The sequence below is a fragment of the Crocodylus siamensis genome, chromosome 4, assembly GCF_052110815.1.
Source record: "Crocodylus siamensis isolate JL-2025a chromosome 4, ASM5211081v1, whole genome shotgun sequence".
In the NCBI taxonomy this organism is placed as follows: Eukaryota; Metazoa; Chordata; order Crocodylia; family Crocodylidae; genus Crocodylus; species Crocodylus siamensis.
In genome coordinates, this window is record NC_143398.1 from 138,725,131 (window position 1) to 138,734,043 (window position 8,913).

Consider the following 8,913-nt stretch of genomic DNA (forward strand, 5'->3'; position numbering starts at 1 on the left):
AAGGTCAGAAGAGAAATCAGATCCATACTGTCTCCCTGTCTGTGAGGGATGAGTCAGAGAGAGTCACTGACAGTACCTTAACAGAATTAGAAACTCAGATTAAATTGTATAGGGAGGTGCAGATCAGGGATTTGTACACAGCAACAGCAGAGAAAAATGTTTAGCTCTAGTGCTCTGCGTGCCCTTCTGCAGGGAGCCTTTGATATGAAACCAAAATGGTGAATGAGATAGTGTTGGCATTCTAGTGAATTAACCTGCAACAGGAATTTGACTTTGTTCGCTACAGAATCAGATCTGTATGACTGCAAATCACAGTCATTAACTTAGATCTAGACAGTAAGGACTTTGGACAAAGGACCAAAGTTTTACCACGTGTGTGTAGAACAACCAGAACAGTAAAACTCTCACCCCTAATGGCAGTCCATATATCCTGCTGTATTGTTACCATATTGATGATCTCACAGTGGATCTAAGTCAAATGAAGACCTCTGTATGATATTATTTACCATACCAGCAGCCTGTCACAGGCAAGCACAAAAGTAGTGCTGGACACAGGAATGATCAAACCAGTGATGTCACAAAGCTGTTTTACAGGATAGAGCAGTGACTGTATCCATGAGTCTACAGAGGCCCCAGACCAGTTGCCCTATGACATATACAGATGACCTATAACAGTGACTTCAGAAGCCTGGGTCTTCCAAGACATGCAGTGCAAACATAACGTTGACCTCCGACAAGCAGTAGGACAGGGTAAGCCTCCTACAAGAAATGGGTCATCACATCAGAGTGATAGTCTGTTTTTCAGTGTGACATTAAAACATTGGTGTTCTGCAGAGAGGAAGGAGTTTCACCCCTCGAAGGGACTGAATGAAGTTGCTGAGAGTGGTCAAATAGTGTTGCAGTTCATAGACATACAAAGGCTGTTTGCAGGTGAAAATATTGGGCAAGAAACAAACAACATAGCACTGAATAACTGCCATTATTGATGCCTATTAAGCAGGAAAAGGAACTAAATATTCATATTAGCAATGCATCTTTAAAATGTGTGTGTTAAGAGCAAGGTTCAGCAAGTTATGAAGGTCAGTTAGAGATGGAAAGAAAAAATCTCAGCAGCCAGAACTCAGGAGTAGGGCCTGCAGCCAAAATCTGGGGTGCAGAGCCCCACTGGGGATGTATTTTGGCCATGGTGGGGCAAGTGACAGCTGTCTTAACCCCCACAGCTTCCTAATGCTGCTCACCTCACTGGTAGAGATGGGTTAGGATCCACCCTGCAAGGCTTCTCACAATGTGGATGCAGCCCACAAGGAGCCCCATTGTCCAGATCTTTCCCAGAAGCGAAACGCATTTGATACGCCTGCTTAATACAGTCAAGTTCCCAGTCACCATATTAGTTCTGTACCATGGAAGCTGATGTCCTTACATACCTAACCATGCTAATATGGTGTGGCACTCCACCGCACCCTTAAAGGGATCTCACAGCACCCAAGGGTGTCATGGCACCCTGACTGAGAATCACTGGCTTAGACAAATCTTCTCTTCAGTACCTTCAGTGCACTTGTAGCCATCCTGCTCTTTGTGCAATGAAAAGTGTCTCTGAAATCAGGACCACTTCTGTGATCACTGCTCTGCTCATTTCATCTGCAAACGGCACGTGGCAGGCTGCTATAAGCAGAAGGCATAACTGAGTGACATAATTCAGCCTTTTTTTCCCTATTGGAATAAATGTACATTATTCTTGTCATTTTAATATTTTACTTTCTCTCTGAAATCACATTATAGAAACTGTTGTCCATAAATAATAGTAGCAGCACTTCTTCTGTAGCACCTGGTATTTCAGGAACCAAAAGCTTTTTGCAGATCCTAAATTCTACAGCACCCCTAGGAGGTTTTTTAAATGTCATGCATAAAGTCACATGTCAGGTCACTCTCAGGGTTTCTGATGCCTGTATCTCTTGTTTTTCTTTCCTGCTTGGTTTTAATTGGTTTGTTTGTTTGTTGTTTTCTGTAATTTATTTAAAGTTGCTAAAGTGTTATGTAATTAATGTAACATTCTTAAAATGCTAAATTGTAAATATAAATGACCCAATCAAGGAGCAGAGCTTTACAGGGTGTTGTCTTTACAGTATTGCTTAGATACCCATTCAGAGCTCTCTTGCCATCTAGTATTGAAACTAGTTACCCTTGTTGAATTTTGAGAATATTTTTATTGCAGTTCTTTGGAATCTCTGTTTACTATCATGTCTCTTTACTCCGCCTACACCCCTCAAGAAAAAAATATGCAGCCAGGCTATTGGGGTATGAATGAACAGATTTCGCACTTGTCTCAGGAGAAAGTCTTTTGTCCTGGGAGCATAAAAACATACATGTCCATTATCCTGCTTCAAGTCTCTCTGAAGTATGCTGTATAAAATGCACTAATACTTTTTCCTGGAACAGCCTGTTGTACATCTGCAAGGCTACTGAGGTTTATTCCTGGGGCGAGCCTTTTAGTCTGTGTGCTCTCGCTGGCTGCTTACTGGTGACAGAAAACAGCAATGCAACTCACAAGAGTGATGTCTGTACTCACCAGTTTTAATCTGGGTCACATGAGACTTCTGTTTACAGCCTAAGTTTACTTACTGAGCAGTGTGCAACACTGGGAGGATTTCTATAACAAGAATCTAGTACCATGAGTCAGCAGGGGCAAGCAGTGCTAGAACAAGGTTCAGCCTTGAACTAGAAAACAGTGCCTTAGCTATCTTAGGTACAGAGTTCACCAGCGTTAAATCCATCAGTCCTTACCTGGAAGAAAATCTAAGGCTAGTTACAGCCCCCCTGACACAATGCAGATCAAAAACCTAAGAAAAAAGTGTAAAGAATCTGGGAACAAAGCCTTCTCAGAATTACCTTTTTTCTGTACTTCATACTTTATTCTCATTTTTCTCTTATACAAGAAAAAGTTTGCAGAGAATAAAGTTGTGAGCTCAGGGTACAGTGATCTCTGTAATGGAACATGGATGTGAACCACTTGTAATGCTAAGTCATGGGTAGTAACTGATGCCAGGATATAAGAAGTCTTTTGTCCGTTGTCCTTCACATCAAACCTTTATTACTTTGAGCCAAGAAGGTTGTTGCGCGTTCAAATTGGCTTTGCAGAGAAATCAAAGAAACTGACTCTACAGACTGAGCAACTGAAGATTTACAATAATTTCCGATAGGGGCATGACAGGAACTGTAAACTGCTAGACAGTTGTTCAAAAATGTCCATACCGTGATACATGCATGAACATCACTTGGACATCGTGGGAACTAATAATTTAATGTTTGTCAAGAACATTGAATGTGTAAAGTGCTAAGCATTATGTATAACAAAAATGCTATTCCGCCCTGATTTACACTTTGTTGGAGATTATTTGTATTGATGTGTCCCTAAAATGGCCTACTATTATATCTATTTTATCTACTGTGAAGAACAGAAATATCATGCAACCTCCATAATGTATTAAATAACATATGGACATTTGAGTCCTGAAGCAAAACAGATGCAAAGAGCAGCTACATCAATTCACTTTGAGCTTTGGTGAAACACACAGATTAAGATCTACTATGTAGAGCATTAAAGGACAAGTTCAGATTTGTAAAGCATTTCTAATAAATGGCATAACCATAAAGGGGGTTCATGCTTATTGTATCTCACTGACTCTAGACCAAATCCACTTGGTTTATAAGTACAGAGATGGTCTGTTTAACTGTTTTTTCTTCTAGCCAGCCTCTCCTCAAAAGCTCTCTCTCTTGGTTTCTGCTCAGGGTCAGGCTATAAGTGCTTCTCTGGCAGCCTGTAAGGTTTTGTTCTCTGCTTCTGTTGTGCGTTTTCTGTTTTTCTCTTTCTCTCACCAAACAGTACCCCACCTCCCATTCTGCATTCAACCCCCAGTGATACCTCCCAGTGATCCCCCTCCCCACTCCCCCCACCTACCTCCTTTGCCACACAGGTCAGATTCATGACCACTTTTTAGCATGTGGTCCTGTGGTTTATAAAGGAGTTTAATGCTGTTTCCTGAATGAAGGGCAGCAATTATGTCCACCAGCTTCTATGAAATTTCACTCAAGCTTCAGCACAATTAAACATTTGATTATACATTTGGTGTTCGCTACAAAGTTTTATTAACATGAATTAACATCTGTCACTATAGGTTTGCATGTGCCCACACATATGTTTGATGTAAACTGGTAAACCAACTTTTCACTCTGCTTGGTACCACCACCTCTTGGATGTCATAAACCTTCCACCTGGAAAGCCAGTGTAGACACTGTGTTACTTGTCTCAACAACCCTCCAGCCACAATCCCATTATAAGCGTGTTCTTGCAACTTTGACTGCTCCAGTTATAATTCTGAACTCTGCTAACCAGAGGTCAGTGACCAGAAGGTCCACCCCCGCACTGAACTCCAATTTAGTTTTAAAAATACTGTGCTAGCTTGGCTTTTCAAGCTGACAGATAAGGTATAAAGCTGAAGAGACCTGCCTAGATTGGGAAAAGATATCCTGAATCTCCTCATCCCACAGTCCTCCTGCTAAAGGACTGAGCCAGGTCAGAAAACCAAAGAAGCACAGACGATGACATGTTGTATTCACTCTATAGAGGCTGCCAACAGAAAGAATTAGGAGATCTAGCAGACTAGTATGGGCAAAAATGCCATAAGAATCCTTCCTGTGGTTCACACAGTGCAATGCTTTCTTTGAGGAGCAATTTAATACCTCTTTAAAGCAGTGGTGCTCAAACTTTTTGCCTGGAGATTGGATTGGCAGTGCCCAATCCATCTGCAGGCCAGATCCAGCTGGCATTCCCAATCCAGCACCTGAACAGGCACCATCTAGTCAGATGGGGAGGGTAGGCTGGCCCCACTGCAGCCCCGCAGGGAAAAGAAGCTTGACCCGGCCCTGTGGAGGTGGAAGGCGGCTTGGCCAGGTCCCAACCCAACCCTATAGGGGAAGGGGACATGGTCCTGCCCCAAAAGAAGCAGGTGTGACCTGTCCCTGGCAGGGTGGGGAGTGCATGGCCAGGCCCCAGATAGGTCCCAATGGGAGGGAAGGGGGTGTGGCCAAGCCCCAATCCAGAAGCAGGTGGGGGTGGCCTGGCCCACAAGGAAGGGTTCCAGTCTTGCCCCAACTGGGCATAGAGGGCTTAGGGATTGGGAATTTGGCAAAGGGGGGGGTGGCCATATTAGTGGCCACCACTCCCCACCCCCCACCAAATTTCTTGACCTGTGAGGAGCCCCACGGGGAGTCCCATGGGCCAGACACGATGGCTCTGCAGGCCACATTTGGCCCATGGGCCAGATCTGGGTTGAGCACCCCTTCCCTAAAGAAAAGTGCTGGTAGAACCAACACCCTTCCCATGTCTGTGGAAAACAAGCTAGGCATGGACTCCAAATACATAAACCATGGGTATTACAGGCTCCATGCAAAGCTTGCACTTTCCTTAACGATGCGATAATTTGAAATCACTTAATTTTTTTTAAATATTTTTTTCACACTGACCAAATGCTCTGAGTGTTTTTTTCATGTTTACAGGCTGTAGTTACTGTCTGTTTTTGCACCGAATGATTTCATTGTACTCTTTATTACAATGCCCAAGTTTCATTTACTGTGAAATACCATATCTCAAAGACTATATCTCAGTAGCTTCCTTCCCCCCTGACCTCACGACCAACACATTTGTAGGGATGCCATTTTGAGATACAGTCATCATAATCTCCCTCCACTTCCAAATGGCTTTAGCAACTTGGACACATTCCACCTGTGATTTTCCTGTCCATGTGGTAATATTTTTGCATCACATTGGGCTTGTCTTGACATAAGACGCTATGTCACTGTAGTGATGAGCTGCGGCAATGTAACTCTTCACTATGGTGACGTAGCATCGGTGGACATGAATCATGACACTGACGCTACTGCGCAGTAGGGCTAGGAACAACCCATAAGCAACCAGATCTGTGCTAAAGTAAGTACTAAATGACTGCACAGTAACAACTGTGCAGTCAGGCACACATATAAGCACACCCATTGTCTCTGAACAGCCTCTTTTCCTTTTCACCATTCACGGCTCCACTATGTTTGTGAGGTCCAGTGTTTTGGACACATGGCCAAACTATTTCAGCTTCTGTCTTTTTACTTCTAGTAGTAGAAGCTCATAAGATCCAATTATTCCAGTTACTGCTTCTCTAATAGAATTATTAGTCTGTATACCTGTCATATGGGATCTGTAGAATTCTTCTGAGACATCTAAATTCAGAGGCTTAATGTGTTGTATTGCTGTTGTTAGAGTCCAGGCTTCACATCTGCACAGGACTGCTGAGAACACAGTCATTCTAAAAATTGTTATTTCTGATGCTCTTACAGTAACAGCTTGCATCCCGTTATTCCACCTGAGATGCTTTTACAATAACAGTGCACATTCCATTATTCAGTCTTTTACAAATATGCAATACAAAACCCCCCAGCAACACACAATAAACATACACTCCAAGACACAACGCTAAAGTGATCTCTGAAGGCCTCTCTCAGCAGAAAAGCTCCCAGGCAGACTTTAGTAACAGTTCTTATACCTAATAATTCAAGTTCAGCAGATGCACTTCCTCTTGCCTCCCTGCTAGCAAAGCTTCCCCCACTTGCTTCACAAATATACAACACAAAGCATGCAGCAGTAACAACAAGAGAAGCTGACTCGCTGAGACCGCCTAGTCACAAGACATTGTAAATCTTTTCAGTCAAGGATAGTACATTCGACAGTAATCCTGGACCTGCTTAAATGGTTACTGAATCCTTCTTTCTCATTGTCCTATTGTCCAGTGGCTGGCTTCATGAACCAAAGCCTCAAAGAAGTGGCTTGCTTCCCTCAGAATTATTATGGGCATTTCAACCCCGTCAGTGTAGATGTACAGGCTGTGAAAAAGACCTGTGGTCCCAAAGGTACAAGCATCACACACTTTCCTTGACCATCCAGTGCTTGTGTTAGTGAAAAACCCTTGGTGACCTGCCAACATGTGCTTATGTTGGCCCTTTCTGTTTATGTACTCAGAGGCAAGGTATGAGGGGGACAAAAAACTGGGCTGTGTCTTCATCTATCCCCAGCCAGGTTTTGGGAAGTCCTTTGCCTCAAATCACTTTATTACTTTCTGCACATTGCATGCAAATTCTTCTGCTTTGTGCATCTACATGATGAGTGTTCCCACTTGTAGATTTTCTGACCCTAAACTGATTGTCCATTGACTGGTAACAGTCTGGGGCTGCAAAGCTCGAGACAGTGATCACCATATGCTTTTCTGCTCTCAAAGTGCCTCTCATTTGGTGTGCCTGAAATGGAAGACAGGGTGTGCACAGTTGGAGGAATGCGTCCTTGCCCCTCAAGACATTCTGCAGATACTGTTGATCATTACAGATCTGCATTCCCATGCACCCCCTATGTTTGGTTCTTGCTTTGTGCAGTTTTTATGCACCCTTTTTCATTAGACCAGCAGTAGGCACAGGTGCCAGAGCATGGCACACAAAGACATTTTGTTTGTCTTGTGTACCTTGGGGCAGATGGTACGGAATGGGCTGGGATGCCACAAGGAGTAGCTTGCTGAAGCATTGGGCTCAGAGTAGTAATCAATGGCTTGATGTCTAGTTGGCAGCTGGGATCAAGTAGAGTGTCCCAGGGGTCGGTCCTAAGGCTGGTTTTGTTCAATGTCTTCATCAACAACTTGGAAGATGGCATAGAGTGCACCCTCAGCAAGTTTAAAGATGACACCAAGCTGGGGGAAGTAGTAGACAAGCTGGAGGGTAGGGCTAAGATTCAGAGTGACCTAGACAAATTGGAGGATTGGTGCAAAAGAAATCTCATGAGGTTCAGCCAGGACAAGTGCCAAGTCCTGCACTTCGGACAGAACAATCCCATGCACCAGGACAGGCTGGGGGCTGACTGGCTGGGCAGCGCCTCTGCAGAAAAGGACCTGGGGGTTACAATGGGCAGTAAGCTGAATGAGCCAATGGTGAGCCATTGTTGCACAGAAGGCAAATGGCATAGTGGGCTGCATTGGTAGGTGTGTGGCCAGTAGGTCAAGGGAGTGATTATTCCCCTCTGTTCAGCACTGGTGAGGCCACATCTGGAGTGCTGTGTTCAGTTTTGGGCCCCCCACTACAGAAAGGATGTGGACAAAGTGGAGAGAGTCCAGCAGCGGGCAACAAAAATGGGAGGGGGGAGGGGAACAGGGGCACATGACTTATGAGGGAAGACTGAGGGAACTGGGGTTATGTAGACTGAGAGGGGATTTAATAGCAGCTTTCAACTACCAAAGGAGGGTTCAAAAGAGGATGGAGCTAGAGACTGTTCTCAGCAGTGACAGAAGCAAGGTCAGAACAAGGAGCAACAGGCTCAGGTTGCAGCAAGGGAAGTTTAAGATAGAAATGAGGAAGAATTTTCTCACTAGGAGGGTAGTAAAGCACTGAAACAGGTTACCCAGAGAGGTTGTGGGCTCTCCATCCTTGGAGGTTTTTAGGACCTGGCTAGACAAAGCTCTGGCTGGGATCACCTAGCTGGGGACGGTCCTGCTTTGAGCAGGGGTTGGGCTAGATCACCTGAGGTCCCTTCCAACCCTCATTTTCTATGATTTTAGGGACTGGGCCTCTAGTAAGTCCCCCACCCCCAGCACAGCAACATCTTACAAGTCAAGGCTGCAGGTGTTTTCAGCACCCTGCCCTAAAACTTTGCCGCCCCCTGCATTAATCACTCTCCTGCAGCACTCCTCCGTCGGCGATGCTCAGCTGGATGGAAGGGTGGCCTGTGGTGTCACCAGATCCTCTGAAGGGTGCCTCCAGGTGTGAGGTGACACGTGAATTGTGAGGAGATAAAACAGATTAGCTAAGCAGAGGCTCTCCCTGCCTAGCAGATCC